Here is an 18338-nt window from a genome sequence, read left to right as displayed (position 1 = left end):
GTTCCCCACTAGAGGTCACTACACACCCAAAAATCAGAGCTTGGGTCCTAGGGATGGAGGTGGCTTTCTCCATCACTCCAGTCCTCACAGTTTCATGTGGAGGCCTGGCTCGTGTGTTATTAATGAACAAAGCTGGGAAATAATCTACTACTCCATCTCCACTGACACATGTTGAGGAGGGAAAGGGGCTGGGAATAAAGGAGCCCTGCTCAGCTACTCTAAAGATCCTGCAGAGCAGGGAGGAATCAGGTCCAGTGGGGGGGACCTGTTGGGGGTAGCATGGTGGGGAGAGTGGCCACTCCCTAGAGCTTATCCTCATATATCTGATATCTGACAGTGCTGACCCCAGGCAGCTCTGAGGAAATGGACTCAGCACCCCCACTTGGGTCCCAAGTGCATGGGATGCTGGTAGGAGGGGGATGGAGCTGGAGGGGACAACATACAGTGGAACGGAGCGTGGACTACTGTGGAATAAGGAGGAATGGAGCCTGAGGAGGCATAATATTAGCTGAATAGTGCTAGGGTAAGTGGGATGGTTAGTGAGGAGTATGAATGCAGCCAGAGGAAACGGTATACTGGTGTGTTTAGAGGGAGGGAGGCAAATTAATGGACTCGCAGGGGGAAGGAGCTGGAATGGCTGAGATATGGGGGTGGGAGGAATGAGGCCAGGAATGGCCACATGTTCCAGAGAATCTCTATGGATAGTAATTCTATGCTCTAATAAGAATATAACAGTAGGGATCTATTATCGACCACCTGACCAGGACAGTAATAGTGACTATGAAATGCTAAGGGAGATTAGAGAGGCTATCAAAATAAAGAACTCAGTAATAATGGGGGGTTTCAATTATCCCCATATTGACTGGGTACATGTCACCTCAGGACAAAATGCAGAGACAAAATTTCTCGATACTTTAAATGACTGCTTCTTGGAGCAGCTGGTACAAGAACCCACAAGGGGAGAGGCAATTCTCAATTTCGTCCTGAGTGGAGCGCAGAATCTGGTCCAAGAGGTAACTATAACAGGACCGCTTGGAAATAGTGGCCATAATATAATAACATTTAACATTCCTGTGGTGGAAAGAACACCTCAACAGCCCAACACTATGGCATTTAATTTCAGAAAGGGGAACTATGCAAAAATGAGGAGGTTAGTTAACAGAAATTAAAAGGTACAGTGACTAGAGTGAAATCCCTGCAAGCTGCATGGACACTTTTCAAAGACACCATAATAAAGGCCCAACTTAAATGTATACTTCAAATTAAAAAACATAGTAAAAGAACTAAAAAAGAGCCACCGTGGCTTAACAACCATGTAAAAGAAGCAGTGAGAGATAAAAAGGCATCTTTTAAAACATGGAAGTCAAATCCTAGTGAGGTAAATAGAAAGGAGCATAAACTCTGGCAAACGAAGTGTAAAAATGTAATAAGAAAAGCCAAAAAGGAGTTTGAAGAACAGCTAGCCAAAAACTCAAAAGGTAATAACAAAATGTTTTTTGAGGACATCAGAAGCAGGAAGCCTGCTAAACAACCAGCAGGGCCCCTGGACGATCGAGATGGATAAAGTCATTGCGGAGAAACTAAATGAATTCTTTGCTTTAGTCTTCACGGCTGAGGATGTTAGGGAGATTCCCAGACCTGAGCCGTCCTTTGTAGATGACAAATCTGAGGAATTGTCACAGATTGAAGTGTCACTAGAGGAGGTTTTAGAATTAATTGATAAACTGAACAGTAACAAGTCACCAGAACCAGATGGCATTCACCCAAGGGTTCTGAAAGAACTCAAATGTGAAATTGCAGAACTATTAAGTATGATTTGTAACCTGTCCTTTAAATCAGCTTCTGTTCCCAATGACTGGAAGATAGCTAATGTAATGCCAATATTTAAAAAGGGCTCTAGATGTGATCTTGGCAATTACAGACCGGTAAGTCTAACATCAGTACCGGGCAAATTAGTTGTAACAATAGTAAAGAAAAAAATTGTCAGACACTTCGAAGAACATAAATTGTTGGGGAAAAGTCAACATGGTTTCTGTAAAGGGAAATCATGTCTTACTAATCTATTAGAGTTCTTTGAAGGAGTCAACAAACATGTGGACAAGGGGGATCCAGTGGACATAGTGTACTTAGATTTCCAGAAAGCCTTTGGCAAGGTCCCTCACCAAAGGTTCTTACATAAATTAAGTTGACACAGGATAAAAGGGAAGATCCTTTCATGGACTGAGAACTGGTTAAGAGACAAGGAACAAAGGGTAGGAATAAATGGTAAATTTTCAGAATGGAGAGAGGTAACTAGTGGTGTTCCCCAAGGGTCAGTCCTAGAATCAATCCTATTCAATTTATTCATAAATGATTTGGAGAAAGGAGTAAACAGTGAAGTGGCAATGTTTGCAGACAATACTAAACTGCTCAAGATAGTTAAGACCAAAGCAGACTGTGAAGAACTTCAAAAAGATCTCACAAAACTAAGTGATTGGGCAACAAAATGGCAAATGAAATTTAATGTGAATAAATTTAAAGTAATGCACATTGGAAAAAATATCCCCAATTATGCATACAATATGATGGGGGCTAATTTAGCTACAACTAATCAGGAAAGAAATTCTGGAGTAATCATGGATAGTTCTCTGAAGATGTCCACGCAGTGTGCGGCAGCAGTCAAAAAAGCAAACAGAATGTTTGGAATCATTAAAAAAGGGATAGAGAATAAGATGGAGAATATCTTATTGCCCTTATATAAATCCATGGTACGCCCACATCTTGAATACTGCATGCAGATGTGGTCTCCTCATCTCAAAAAAGATATACTGGCATTAGAAAAGGTTCAGAGAAGGGCAACTAAAATGATTAGGGGTTTGGAATGGGTCCCATATGAGGAGAGATTAAAGAGGCTAGGACTTTTCAGCTTGGAAAAGAGGAGACAAAGGGGGGATATAATAGAAGTATATAAAATCATGAGTGGTGTGGGGAAAGTGAATAAGGAAAAGTTATTTACTTGTTCCCATAATATAAGAACTAGGGACCACCAAATGAAATTAATGGGCAGCAGGTTTAAAACAAATAAAAAGAAGTTCTTCTTCACACAGCGCACAGTCAACCTGTGGAACTCCTTGCCTGAGGAGGTTGTGAACACTAGGACTATAACAGGGTTTAAAAGAGAACTAGATAAATTCATGGAGGTTAAGTCCATTAATGGCTATTAGCCAGGATGGGTAGAGAATGGTGTCCCTAGCCTCTGTTTGTCAGAGGGTGGAGATGGATGGCAGGAGAGCGATCACTTGATCGTTACTTGTTAGGTTCACTCCCTCTGGGACATTGGTCACAGACATGATACTGAGCTGGATGGACCTTTGGTCTGACCCAGTATGGCCATTCTTATGTTCTTACGGATAGGAAATGAGGGTAAATGGATAATGGGTGAGTTGGAGCCAGAGAGGGTAGAATAGTCTGGTGTAATATCTATACACTGTGGCCTGATCACAGCTGCCCTCCCCCTTCCTCCACTGTAGTCCATCCTCCCTCCCCTGACTCCACTCCCCACTGTATGCTGTGCCCTCTAGCTCCATTGCTCCTCCCTTCAGCATCCCAGGTGAGACCCTACCTGCCTCAATCTGGACAGTAAAATTTAGGTTCAGTCCAGATACTGATGGTTCTTCTCAGTAGAGAAACATAGAGGGCTGGGAGGTGTATCGGGGAGGAAGTAACAGTGCAGACTGGAGCCACCTGCATGTATATGCCCAGAGGTGAAAGGAAGCCGGTACAGTCCGGTACGGCGTACCAGCAAGAGCCAGTACTCCAGGCCGGACTGGACCGGTTTCACCGGCGGTGATTTAAAGCGCCACCCGAGCCCCGCTATCCCAGTGGCGGCAGGGCTCCAGCGGGGATTTAAAGGGCCGGGGGCTTCCCACAGCGGCTGGAGCCCCTGGCCCTTTAAATCACCGCTGGAGCCCTGTCACTGCTACCCCAGCCCTAGCCCGAGCCCTGCCGCCCCAGGGTAGCAATGGCAGGGCTCCCATGGTGATTTAAAGGGCCCAGAACTCTGCAGCAGCTTGAGCTCCCAGCCCTTTAATTTGCCCCTGAGCCCCAGGGCTCCCAGCCACAGCTGGAGCCTCAGGGCCTTTAAATCTCAAAAGGCCCTGCCTCTTCCCACTGAGGCCACACCTCTTCTGGTTGAGGCCACACCCACTCAGGACTCCAGCATACCGGTAAGTCCTTTAAATTACTTTCACCCCATCTATTCCATGCTTCTCTCCAGAGCTTGCACACCCCAGTTTAAACCGGTGTCACCAGCAACCAGTTGTATTTATAGAGCAACAGAGGTAAGTGTGCAGTAAACTGCTCAATCAGATTTATTATTGTCTATGGAAGCAGGTGCTTTTAATGGCCCAGGACCAGGAGCCGGTCCAGTCTGGGGTTAAGAAGAAACTACTGGCCAGAAGTAACTCAAGGACACCAGGTCTGTTAGCCATCTGCATGTAGCAAAGTGGCTCCCTAGAGAAGCTAATCCCTCCTGTGATATATGACATCGGGTATTAGACCATGGAATATATCAGATATTACATAGCGTGGAACTGGGTATTCAGGGCTTTCTGAGTTCAACCAGAGAGGAGTGATCTGATCCGTGCAAAGCGGGCATCAAATGCGATCAGGTCTGAATGGCTGCTGTCTGACGTCCGCTTTGCACTGGCGGAAATGACTGTACAAGGTGCAGGGCAATGGAGAGCCGGCGGTGAGCCCACTGTCTGTATGTTGGCAAAACCTTTCTGCACCTCAGTGTCCTGCTCCGAAAAATGCGGCGGTAATAATGAGGGGTGAGATGATTCCCGGATTTGGAACTTGCTCAATGTGCTGATACATTGATTCGCAGTCCCCCTTCCGTCGAATGGGCAGATAATTAAGTGATGTGGCAGAATGAATGTCATATGTAGTTCTGGGGAGACCCCATTGGAAATGTTCGCCTCCTCACCCCCCGCCAGACCCGTGAGCAGCCTATGTTTGCTTGTTATCAGAGGGTATTGCCTGTCGGGCCCTTCACCCCACCCATAGTCAGTCATTTTGATGGGCTGAAGGCCACAGGAGGGCCCCCAGCCCCATGACCTCTTTTTGGTGGAATGGGTGTGCATGGTAGGCTGCCCACGACTGACTGTCCACCATGGAGCGGTGTCCCGGGATGAACCAGGCCCTCGGCTGGGAGCTAGTTAGATGCAGTTGAGCACTTTAAAAGAAGGGGGTGTTTCACTCAGGAACGTGCCCATTGCTAGCTGCAGAGAGGCCACTAACAGGTACAGCTGAAACGCTTCGTCCATGGCTAGGGTTGTAGCTGAACCGTGTTTAGCACCAGATCAACTGTGCCACTTGTTGGCCCCTGTTGTCAACAATGGCTTGTTTTCCTAGCCCGGAAAGGGGGGTTAAGCTAGCCAGATGCCAGGCCAGTGAGCCCTGGGGAACCTAGGAGCTGCCCTGTCTGATTTGTACTTCGGGGACAGGGGGGCGCTAAGTGTCTTGTGTTTTCTGCTGCGTGGGTGTCAGTTTGGGCTAAAGCAGAATCTCTGCAATAAACCCAGCCTGGTGAGGGTGACTTGTGTTCAAACCTGAGTTTTCAGTGAATCTCCCCGGGCTCTCAGCTGAGCCAAGATTGAGTGTCATTGGCTTGCCATGCTATAGCTCCTTGTGCTCTCAGCAGCTATGGGCTCCACCACCCCTCCTTTCCCTGCTTGCTCTTCCGTGGAGTGTTGTGTTTGGCCTCTCAAAGGCCAGCACTTACTTTCTGTTAATAAAGCCTCACCCCCACAGGGAGGTTAGGACCCCACAGCGGGTAGCAGAATCCTTCCCTGCACCAACCGCCACTCACCCATGGGAACACCAGATGGCTCCTGTCCAGCAAAGGTGCCCTGTGTGCATTTAGCGGGCTTCCCTCCAGGCCGATCCTGTCCCAACAGCTCAAGAACAGCACTTAGCGAGGTGTGACCAAGACCTGCCTTATCGGGGATTGCTTGAGGACGAAAAACAAGCTGAGCCCAGCACAGAGTTTCTCATGGATGTCTCCTTGAAAGATGCTGTTTGCAGACTCCCTGGATTGATTGCCAGAGTCCACAGCTGCTAATGTGGCCTCCAGAGCCAGGGCTGCCCACTGGAGTGTGTCACTGAAGCCTCTTTACTTCTCTCATGTTGATCACATTAACTTCTCCTGTCTAGCTTCCCTCACTGACATTGCCCCTCCTTTGATCCGCACAAAGCACAGCCATCAAGATCCTCTCCCTTGGCCACTCACCACCACCCCCATTTGAATCCCCCTTCTCCAAATTCAAGCTCTTTGTCCTCCCCTGGCCCTCCCAGCATAACTGTGCGTGAATTTTACAGCCTGAGCCAACTCCCAAAGAAGCCAGTTGAAAGACTCCCATTGACTTCAAGAGGAGTTGGAGCTGGCCCTTGGTGAGGCACCTGCTCTGCCAGTGATGCCAGACTGGACTGCCTGCTTGTCTGCTTCTCCCACAACTTGTCTATGCCTCTTTCATGCTGCCCCCTAGGAGACGCTCAGCCTTTCCACGCTGCCCTTTCCTCTTTACAGATGCTCCTCAGGATCCAGGTGCAGTGCTTAATTTGTGCCAGGGCTGAGCCCCGCCACCTCTAGGCTTGGCGGTTCATAGCCCCGGCACCTGCTGCATCAGTTATGAATGTAAAAAAATTGCTTGAGCCCCGGCACCTCTTTCATTCCAATTAAGCACTGACCTTGTGTTGTGCAGAACCGACAGGAAATGAGCCACCTTTGACGGCAGGGCAAAGATCAAATCACTGCTCATTGAGCAATTGAATAACATCCGTGGGGTCACCGCCTGCTTCTTCCCCCACCCCTCCATGCTTTCATCACCCCTCCCCATCTCCTCCTGATGGCATCATGTCATCACATTCATGTGTAGGGATCATTCCTTTGATCCATAGTAGGAGGCACCTCGTGACACTTTTGGTAGTAAATAATAATCATAGGTGGCTCCTGACACCAGATGAGGGGATACTGACTCCTGCTCACAGAGAGCATTCAGCATTCACCCCTGCTGTTCTGGACTGAATGGAGCTGTGCCCACCTATACCATGGCCACATTTGATCCCATATCTTGATGCCCAAAGGCCAGTTCTAGTGGGTGCTGCTGGGGTTTTGTCCTGTGCTCATTCAGGCTTTGGGGTGTGGGGTCAGGATGGACAAGAGGTTCTTGGATGTTTTCAGAGGCTGGAAATAAGTAATCAACCATGTCCCTTGTGAGTGTGACTGAGCTCCAGGAAAAGAACTGGGGCATTGGGCGAGTGGGGGGTTTGACTAAACTGCCTTGGCACTAAGATTCCAGCGATTGCCTTCTCCTGACCGTGTGAAGATTGTGTTCCCACATCCCTGGTTCACTGACACCCTGTCCACACCCTGGCCCCCAGAGCCAGGCAGATGCAACAATCCGGTTCTGGGAAGGGGAATTCCCACAGGGGGTCATTCAGCATCATCTTCCTGTGAAGGGATTTGAGCAGCCTCCACTCACGTCTTACTAAAACACACTGGGCCAAAATAATCCCTGGTGTAAATCTAATAATGTCCCTGGAGTTATGCCTAGGAAGGATCTGCCCCACTGCCCATGCTGACCCTATCTTCTTCCTCATCTGCCCTTATGTTCTTGCTCAGAGAAGATTCAGATCTTGGCTGCATTTACCTCATTCTCCTCATTCCAGCAGATCCCAGGGAGCTATCAGAAATTAATTAAAGTAGAAGTGAGAGCTAAACAGGGCAAGGGCTGCACAGGCAGAATTGCCACCAGCTCCCTGAGCCAGGGCTACCCCCGGCTGACTACAGGCCAGGGATGCCTCCTGCTGATTCAGGGCCAGGGCTGCCTGCACAGGGATGCCCCCAGCTGCCTTGGGGGCAGGACTGCCAGGGAAGGGATGTGATGTGGGGCCATGGATGTGGCTGCCCAGGCAAAGATGCTCCAGCTGCCTTGGGGCCAAGGCTGCAGCTGTCCGGGCAAAGATCCCTCAGGTGCATCAGGCATCCACTAGGACACTGTGTTTCCAGTTCTCACTTTCCAAATCAAGGGCCCAGCCTGGTCTGCATTGCTGGCTGCTGCAGGAAGTTCCAGTCACATGAGCAGCAAATTCACCCCAAAAGTGGTAAACAAAAGACAGGCCTCGTTCTCAGGAGCCTGCAGCCCTGCATGGCTGTGCCCTCCCAGCTCACTGACACCTGCCTGCAAGGTGCATCAGGATGTGGCTCGCCAGGTCCCCTAGGAACAAGAGCAGCCTGCTGCCACATGAACATTCTGGGGTCAGCTCTCTCTGTCAGTCTCTGTCTCCTGGAATTCACTGAGACAGCTCACAGCCAACCAAAGAGCCTCTTTCCTCCCCCGCCTCCATGGGGATTCTACCCACTGACCCCAGGCAAACAGGGAGGGGTTCTGTCTTCTTTTTAAAATAACTTTAATGCTCACAAAAGTGAGGGACAGAGAGATCCAGCTGTGGCCAGGCACGGTGCAGACAGCCCCCTATTCAGCTCTGCCAGTGAACCTCAGGCCTGACCTGCAGCCCCCTCTGCCGTTCCTGTCCTGTTTCTCCTGAGCAGAAATTACCAATATTTCCAAACTGTGTGGTAGAGCCATGCCTGGGACCAATGTCTGCCAGAGCCACCCAGCTGATTTCCCCATGAGATCTATGGCAGATTCTGACCTGAAGAGTCCTCCAGCTGTCTCAGCCCTTCCCTCCTGCCCTGGAACCATAAGTAAATTCCAGATCTTTCCCCTCAAGGGATTACTGTACTCCCTGGGGTCATCAAACTGCCTCCTGGTGGATTGATTTATCCCTAGGCTGTCACAGAGGAATGTGTGCTAAGACTCTAGGGCAGGGCGGGCAAACTTTTTGGCCTGAGGGCCACATCGGGTTTCGTAAACTGTATGGAGGGCCGGTTAGGGGAGGAGGTTGTGGCTCGGCCCCCACCTCCTATCTGCCCCCCCCCCGGGACTCCTGCCACATCAAACCCCCCTGTTCCCTGACAGCCCCCCTGGCACCCCTGCCCCATCCACACACACTCACTCCCTGTCCCCTGACCACCCCCAGACTCCTGCTGCCTCATCCAACCCCTCCTCTTATTCCTAATGCCCCCCCCCAGGACCCCTTCTCCCTGTCCCCTGAATGTCCCCAGAACCCCTGCCCCTGACTGCCCCCTGCTGTCCCATCCAACCCCCCTCCTTCCTGACTGCCCCCCTAGGATCCCTGCCCCCATTCAACCCCCTCTTCCCCCCCCCTCGACCGCCCGAACCCCCGACCACCACCTCGAACTCCCCTGCCCTCTATCCAACCTCCCCTGCTCCCTGCCCCCCTTACCGCACTGCCTGGAGCACCGGTGGCTGGTGGCACTACAGTTGCGCTGCCTGGCTGGAGCCGGGCCACACTGCCGCCACTGTGCAGCACAGAGCACTGGGTCATTCATGGTCAGAGAGATCCTCCAGCTTTCATGTCATACTCTTAACTTTTGGTAGTAAATGTTCCCCCATATCTCTGACGGGTCTGCATTGCTGGCTGCTGCAGGAAGTTCCAGTCACTTGCATGAGCAGCAAATTCACCCCAAACATGGTAAACAAAAGACAGGCCTCGTTCTCAGGCTGTGGGGGAGGGGGAACAGCAGGGGAGGGGCCGGGGGCGAGCCTCCCAGGCCAGGCACTCAGGGGCTGGGCAGGACGGTCCAGCGGGCTGTAGTTTGCCCACCTCTGCTCTAGGGCACTGGTTCAGGTCTGAGCAGAGAGCATGCTGATAGCCTGCAGCAGGATCCCACACCTTTTAGCACCTTATTACCACCTCAGTAACCTCCCCACCCCTAGCTGCTATGCTGCCATAAAAAGCCTAATACCGTATTGTGACACTGGCAAACCAGGTGCCAGCTCATGCCAAGGTCCCCATGCCTCAAGGGAACCCTGACAAATACATGGCTGGAATCAATCTGGCTCACCTGGGTGTTAGTATTGTAAAAATAGGAATTAGAATGATAAGAATGTGTGCAGTGTTTAGACGTTATTGAATGCTTGTGAGTTGCTACCTGCATTAATCTCACTTATAGCATCTGCATCCCATATTGTAAGGTAATATTTGAATGTTTGCATTGCAAGTCTCTGTGATTATGTAAATCACCAGACAGGGGAAAGACATTAACTAGTGTGAATTGCTGATCTCCAGTAGAAGGTGTTACATCTTGCCCAACAGGAAAGGTCCATGACACCAGATGGACTAGAATGGAACGTTAAGGAGGACAAAATACTTTGTTGTTTACTCTCCTCTACCCATGAAGAGGAATCTTGCAAATGATTTCCTCCCATCAGCTGAGTTTGCAGCTCCAAGCAGAGCAGGGGAAGGGAATAAAAATCCCTAGCAAGGAGGAACGGTATCTTTATGCTGCTTGCACTCTGAGGGGCCAGGATTACTAGGCATAAGCAAAAGATCCCCAGTGCTTAGCCTGGGTTAGCCAAAGGATGTATAGAGTTTGCTTATCCTAGAAGTGTCTATTACTTTTTGAAACTTAAGATTGGAATTCATTTGTGTGTATATATGTTTACCTGCTTTAACCTTGTAATTAACTCTCAGATTTCCTTTTCCTAGTTGTTAAATCTTTAGCTAGTTTATTATAGGATTTGCCAGAAGCATTGTCTTTGGTGTAAGAGCTAAGGAACAATTGACCTGGGGTAAGTGACTGGTCCTTTGGGACAGGGAGTAACCTGAAAATTGCTGTGATTTGTGGTGAAAGGGGCCATTTATCACAATGCCTTGTTTACCTGGGTGGTGAGACAGATCAGAGTGTCCAAGGGAACTGTCTGTGAATCTCTATTTAGAATGTTATAAAACCTGAGGAGTTTACACTTGATAAGTGGTTGGTGAAATCTAAGAATAGAACTCACAACCAACTTGGGATTTGGTACTCATGCTCTTCAGTCACTGCAGACAGCTTTACACATGTGTAGAGAGGTGGGAGAGTCCCAGAGCATGGGCTGCAGCCCAAGCCCAAATGTTTTAAAAAGAGAACTGGATACATTCATGGTGGTGAAGTCCATAAATGGCTATTAGCCAGGATGGGTAAGGAATGGTGTCCCTAGCCTCTGTTCGTCAGAGGGTGGAGATGGATGGCAGGAGAGAGATCACTTGATCATTGCCTGTTAGGTTCACTCCCTCTGGGGCACCTGGCATTGGCCACTGTCGGTAGACAGATACTGGGCTAGATGGACCTTTGGTCTGACCCGGTACGGCCATTCTTATGTCTACACTGCAATTATACAGTCCCTTATCCCAAGCCTCACGAGCCTGAGACAGCTGGCATGGGCCAGCTGTGGGTGTCTAATTGCAGAGTAGACATACCCAAAGTGACCTAAGCCTTAAGATTGAATCCCATAGGACAGTGCAGCACAGATGCATTATGGGATCAAACCACAGTTGGAGACAGAAGTTCAGAAAAGAGGAACTGTTGGTCTAGTCCACTCTGGCAAATCCTCTGTTCCTCTATCATTTCGAGTCCTGCATTCATTCATGGTCAGAGAGATCCTCCAGCTTTCATGTCAGTGAGGCCTTTGGGCCAGCTTATTCCAAGGCAAATTCACAGACCATGTTGAGAAGCAGTGGGACAGTAGGGTCCAGATTCCAGGCTGCTTCTCCCAGGAGATGTCGCTCAGGGACCGGGGCAAAGGCACCTTAATGCCATCTTTGCACCTTCCTAATCCTGGCTGATTTGGGGGTTGGTGCAGCTCCCAGTGTAAATAAGAGCAGCTCCAGGGCACACTCTAACCTATGACAGCCTTGTGTCCTGACCGACAGGCTGCTCTGCAGCACACAATCACCAGAGCTTTCACTCTTCCCTGCTCCTGGAGCAGCAAAAAGGGGATCTAGTGAGGGCCAGAATCTGGCACATGACAAGTGTCCCCTCCAGAGATGGAGCTGCCCCAACAGATGTGGCCAGCTAGGTCTGGGAGAGGTGGGAGGCTGCTGTGGGGGAAGAGGACATTTAGGAGCTTCCATGCTGCTGGCTGACAGCAGATGATAATAACAGTGAACTCCTAGCCAGGGACAGAATGACTACCCTGAGAGGGGGAATCTGATCAGGCCCATAGATTCCAAGAGGCTGTCTGGTGAACCCCCGCTCCTCAGTACCCCCTCCCAGGTGTGATACTGCACAATCTCTCCTTTTCAGGACGGTTCAAGCTCTGCAGCACTTAAGCAGTTAACAATGCTGCTCCTGTTTCAGCCACTTCAGCAGCACTGTTCCCATGGCTAGAAGCCTGAAGGGAGACTGTCCCTTTAGCAGCCACTCATAGGAGCTTTTCAGGTGAGAGTGGGAGCACGTGTGCAGAGGAGCCATTGGAGCATGCAGGCTCTGACTGGACTCTGGTGGCAAAGCACTGATCTGCAGGCTGATAAGGTGGGAATGCTGGGCAGTGCAGCAAGGTGAGACTATCAGGCCAGTGGAAAAGCCATTACCTTTTGCCCCACTCTCCCATAATGGGAGCTTCGTGCTCAAACGGCTGGTGAAGAAGGGGGAGGCAGGGTGGAAAGAGAGGGGGTCAGTAAACGAAGCTGTTATGATCCATGAATTCCCGAATGTGGTATTTGTAGGGTCTAGGGAGGGAGCTAATGCCTTTGTCTCTCTGGCTGTTTGCATGGATCTAATGATCTGGAGGGGTAGAGAGCATCTCGGGGTGGTTTTCAGAGGATGCTGCTCTTCAATCAGGCTCTGAACTGAAAACCTCTGTAAAGTGTCTGGCCAAAGATGTTTGGTTCAAAGTCCTGGAGATGAGCTGAGGTGACCTAGTGCATCATGCATTCCACTTCAGGGTAGCTGGGTTCAAATGTGGACTTGGGCACATTTGAAATGAGTGTGTTGGGTCTTAGTGCAGGAGGTGGGATGGCAGCGTGGGGAGCCCAGGACTAGAATAATGGGGTGTTGGGGTCAGGACAGAGGAGCAGCAGCCCTATGGTGTGGGGGGGAAACCCAGGACTGAAATGTCAGGAAGTTCTGTAGGACGTGGTTGATCTCTGATAAATCCAACCATAATTGTCCAAATGGCCGTGCTTCCTGCAGCCTAGCTCCCATCACACACAGCGCTACAGACTAGCACACAGACTCACAGACCGATGCATATAATGGCACGGGCCCCTGTGACACACATTCATCAGTGTGAAAAGCTGTTGCCACTTCTAATTATGTAAGCCCAGCCCTGCAAAATGAAGCAAAAATGAAAAGGGCAGTAAATGGAATGAACCGTTTCCTCCCCTGAAACTCAGCCCCCCTTGGGACCTTTATATAGAAATGATCTGCCATGCAAGCCCTGTTGACTGCTTTATTCCCAGCTGCCTATAGTTAGCTGAAGTTTTGCTGTACAGTCCTGGGGGCAGGGACTGCCTTTTTGTTCCATTTGTACAGCGCCTAGCACAACAGAGTCCTGGTCTGTGACTGGGCACTACTGCAGTACACATTGTAATAAATGCTCTCCATAAAAGCTCCACTCAACCCCCTGCCCAGAAGAATAAGTGGGGCACTGGGGCTTTCTGGGCAGCAGCCAGGCCCTGGAGAAGGTCTGCAGAGCCTGTTCACTCCCCACTGGGATCCTCCCAGCACCCTGATGGGGCTGAGGAGGTGGGTTAGGACATGTGGACTGTGCGAAAATGTTAGGAGCCCAGTTGTCTGCAAAAATGCCTCCCCACTTGTGTCCCCTGTAGAGCAGGGCCCAGCCACTTGGTGCTTACTCCATAGGATGCCAATGCTGGTGCCTGGCAAACAATTGATGACTATGGCAGTCGTTATATGCCCAGGAAGATGATGATTCTATAGCACTGCCTGCATCAGCTAATCTCCCCAGTGGCCCTCTAATGAGCCGAGCCAATAGCATCATTACCAGAGGCAGCAGGATGATCCCCATGATGCAGGTTTTTCCTAGAGAGCCAGCTTTGCAGAACCGATATACACAAGCAATTCTGTCCTACCCGGCTAGAGGGCAGTCATGCACACCATGCCTCACAGCAGCATAGCCAGCTGTGACAGGACTCCTTGTGTTACAAGACTTTGTCTTGAACCCTGCACGCTCATTTACCAAAGACTTTCCAGAAGTCACTTCGGCAGCAGAAGAAAACATCTGGACTGGGCTGCAGGCCAAAGGGCTGGTTCCCCCAGATCTCTGACAGAGGGCTTAACAATGCTACAGACCAGTGCTCATTTTATTTATTATCGGAAACTAATGTGTGTTTCTGATGTCCCACAGCACTCGCCCTGGAGTCAGCTGCTACCAACCAGGCCACACCACCACCACACATGGCAAGAATCTCTACTGCTCTTTGCCAAGAGTGCTGACTTGTGGAGTCCCGCAGGGCTCAGTCCTGTTTTTATTCAAATATCTATGTGCAAATCTTTGATTGCAGCCTGTGTCATCTTGCTATGCTATGCCAGCATGCCGCTGACATGCAGATATCTGTATCCTTCCAGCAGAAGACACCATTGGGTCACAGATAGCATAGTGGTTGGCTGAATACATGAGTTTGATACAGAATCATAGAATTCAAGATCAGAAGGGACCATTATGATCATCTAGTCTGACCTCCTGCAAGATGCAGGCCACATAAACCGATCCACCCACTCCTTAAGCAAGCGACCCCTGCCCCATGCTTCGGAGGAAGGCGAAAAACCTCCAGGGCCACTGCCAATCTACCCTGGAGGAAAATTCCTTCCCGACCCCAAATATGGCGGTCAGCTGAACCCCGAGCATGCAGGCAAGACTCTCCAGCCATACCCTCTGGAAAAAGGCTAACAATATCCTATCATTGACCCATTGTACTAATTACCAGTGTGGCACTTAATTGACCTATTGCCTAAGTCCGTTATCCTATCATACTATCTCCTCCATAAACTTATCTAGCTTAATCTTAAAGTCATGGAGGTCCTTGGCCCCCACTGTTTCCTTCGGAAGGCTGTTCCAGAATTGCACTCCTCTGATGGTTAGAAACCTTTGTCTAATTTCAAGCCTAATTGAAGTGGGTGGGTGAAATTCTGTGGCCTGCACTGTGCAGGAGGTCAGACTAGATGATCATAATGGTCCCTTCTGACCGTAAAGTCTATGATTCTATGATTCATTCTCTTAGCTAATGCAGGGAGCAGGCGCCTGCCAGGACTGGCTGGTGGGTACATCATGAAGGGATCTGAACTCTGTCTGGATCATGGCCTAGGTCACACCCTGCACTGGAGCTCCAGGTATGCGTGTCACTCAGGTGTGCAAGTGCAACCAGAGTCACATGAAAGTATTAGGGTAGGACTCTGAACAGCCTCCCTACAGGGAGTGCCAGCAGGGCCGTCCTTAGGCACACGCAGCTGCGTAGGGCACCATGAAATTTGGGGCACCAAACTGCCCCAGATTTCATGGTGCCCTAGGCAGCTGCGTGCTGCATACACGGCAGTTCCCTCCCCGGCGACCAGCCCTATCTCTCGGCCGGCCCTCCCTGCAAGGGGCAGGGCCATCCCTGGGGGGCAGGAAGGGGGCCCAGACACTCCCTCTGCCCTGCCCCTTACCCTTCCCCCCTGCTCCACCACTGGCCTGCCCCCATTCCACCTCTTCTCCCAGTGACCCCGCACTCACCGGCAGGGGTGGGAAGCGGAGCAACCCGGCCCCAGCCCACTCCACTCTGCCAGCTCCTAGCCACGGCGCTCCCTTCCTGCCGCCGGTGAGTGTGGGGAAAGGCTCGTCCCCCGCACTCACGGGCGGTGGGAAGCGGAGAGACGTGGCCCCAGCCTGTTCCGCTTCCCTTGCCCCAGCCGTGTCACTCGGGTTGGGGAAATGACCGTCCCTGGCTCTCACCGGCGGTGGGAAGCGGAGCACCGCGGTTGGGAGCTGGCGGAGTGGAGCAGGCTGGGGCTGTGGTACTCCGCTTCCCGACGCTGCTGGTGAATGGGGGAGGAGATCCCTTCTCCCAAGCCCCCTCCTCTGAGAGACACAGCTAGGGGCGAGGGAAGCGGCGTGGACTGCTCCCGGAACCCCCGCTAATCCCCATGGCCACTCTGGGCCTGTGTGGCCCCCAAAAGTGGCTCCTCACAGCTCCTGCCTCCCAGACCCTGGGGGGGAGGCCTGGGGCCCCTCACAGCCCCCCCCCCATGGGGCACCCAGATGGCTAGGGACAGCCCTAAGCGCCAACTCCTCAGGGCAACTAAGCTGGTCCTCCAAAGATCCTCCTTCGGGGAAGGTGCTTGGCCTTCGGTGGGAACTGGCAAAGACAAACACAGTCTCTACATGCATGTTGTGATTTGGGTGCTGGAGTAAGCCAAGACAGATGCTGCTAGCTGTAGCATTCCAGGAGGCTACTCCACCCCCAGGCTAGCTAGCCAGACTCCGTGGGACAGGAAGTGGCAGGTACAGCTCAGTACCATAGACAGGAGTCAGGGTGGTATAGTCAGATGGGGAACAGAGAACCATTGTCAGCTACAGTCCAGAACACAATGTGTGGGCAAGCACCCAACGTGCTGAATACATCCTCCAGTAAAGAGTGAGACCAAACAATTATCACTGCAGATGCTCCCAATGCCACCTGTATTGGTGACCCCGGGAGGAGCCCAGGATCAGAGACTGGCCACCAGACTCCAGTTGGCTCAGCTGGAACCGGTCTGTTCAATTTCCAGCCACAGTATTTCACCTGCCACCAAGCCCTGGTCAAGAGGAGCCCATGCTGGTAGACTGGCCTGGGACCGGTGTTACGGATGAGGTAGGCCCTGAGGGGGAAGCTGGAAGTGGCCCGGGGGTAGCCGACCCTGGTCAGGCTGCAGACACGCACGAGCCTATGTCAGTGTGTTGCGGTCAGGACCCCACTGACCTGCAGCGGCAATAGCCGCTGCTAGGGCCCCGGGATGGGACACAGTGGAGTGTGTGGGCCTGCGTCCTCCCTGCCACCCCACTCGCGGGTGGCAGTTTTCCCCCTCACCCAACGCTCAGGTGTAAGGACCTGGGCCTATATACCAACCCGTTAATCTGCTCAGCCCCTGACCCAGAGGGCCTGAGCTTCCTTGAACTGTTTATTGTTGCTCAGCCCTTGACCCAGAGGGCCTGAGCTTCCTTAAACTGTTTATTGCTGCTCAGCCCCTGACCCAGAGGGCCTGAGCTTCCTTGAACTGTTTATTGTTGCTCAGCCCCTGACCCAGAGGGCCTGAGCTTCCTTGAACTGTGTACTGTTGCTCAGCCCTTGACCCAGAGGGCCTGAGCTTCCTTGAACTGTTTATTGCTGCTCAGCCCCTGACCCAGAGGGCCTGAGCTTCCTTGAACTGTGTACTGTTGCTCAGCCCTTGACCCAGAGGGCCTGAGCTTCCTTGAACTGTTTATTGTTGCTCAGCCCCTGCCCCAGAGGGCCTGAGCTTCCTTAAACTGTTTATTGCTGCTCAGCCCCTGACCCAGAAGGCCTGAGCACCATGACTGTGTGTTTGGTGCCTGCCCGACCCTAGGGCGGGGCCCCTCTAAGTGGTACCTTTGCGCAGCCCCGAGACAGGGGTCCCGTGCCGTGCAGTACTGCACTGGTCGCCCCGGAACGCCAGGGCCAGACCGGAACAGAGGACGTGTAGTGAGCCGGTGTGGCTCCCCTCTGCCCTCCGGAGGGTCAAGCCCCGGCACGAACCTTTACAGGAGCCAAATGCAATTGTGATGAAAAGAGCTGGTATAAGTTTAGCATCTTGTGTGATTGAATTGGACTGTCAGGTGCTAGGACCCTGCACAGAGATGAAGAGCTACTTTGCTGACTCACTTGGCAGCCAGACCAGCTGTGTCTAATTAGCTCAACCTCAGTGTCTCTTGGTGAGAGAGATACTCTTTTGAGTTGCACAGAGTTCTTCTTCAGGTCTGGGAAATTTTAAATGTCAAAGCTCAATACAAGGTGGAACAGATTGTTTTGCATAAGTAGTTAACTCATATTTTAAGGAACCGTTCAAGGTGAAGGGGCCTGTTAACAGCACTCCAATCATAAAATGGAAAGGAAGGGGGAAGCAGCTTAGGGGTTTGTTAGTGGGTTTTAGATTGTTGTAATAAGCCTTAAATCCAGTGTCTCTGTTCGGTCCATGATTTTTAATGTCTAGCAAAGTTCTGAATTTAAGGTCCCAGGCTCGTCTTTTGAAAGTGTTTTGTGGGATCAGAACTGGTAGTTCAGACTTAGAGGATTGCTTTGTGAAAAGTGTTCACACACAGCTGATGTGGTGTTTTTGTCTTTTGTCATTTTCCTGTGTGAGTTCATTCAAGAGCATCGTGAGACACCAGTGAGTTGGGGTTCTCGTGATGGGCAGAGGAGTGAGGAGGCAAGCGGTGGGTGGGAGGAGTGAGAGG

At 51.2% G+C, this 18338-nt stretch overlaps 1 protein-coding gene across 4 annotated transcripts in view; it reads left to right on the top strand.

The window, feature by feature from the left end:
* Window positions 1-18338, top strand: part of RHCG (Rh family C glycoprotein) — a 42169-nt gene that overhangs the window by 3061 nt on the left and 20770 nt on the right. The window contains exon 1 of one of the 4 annotated variants that reach the window (XM_039490848.1): window positions 4159-4205. The exons of 2 other annotated variants lie outside the window; for them this stretch is intronic. The gene's annotated coding sequence lies outside the window, so the exon portion shown is untranslated. Of the gene's footprint in view, window positions 1-4158; window positions 4206-9538; window positions 9601-18338 lie in introns of those variants that run through there. One more of the 4 variants, XM_039490849.1, reaches the window with a different exon arrangement.

The sequence above is a fragment of the Mauremys reevesii genome, linkage group 10 (genome assembly GCF_016161935.1).
Source record: "Mauremys reevesii isolate NIE-2019 linkage group 10, ASM1616193v1, whole genome shotgun sequence".
NCBI classification, from domain to species: Eukaryota; Metazoa; Chordata; order Testudines; family Geoemydidae; genus Mauremys; species Mauremys reevesii.
The sequence above is the reverse complement of the archived record's forward strand: the minus strand, read 5'-3'. Positions and strand labels throughout refer to the sequence as shown.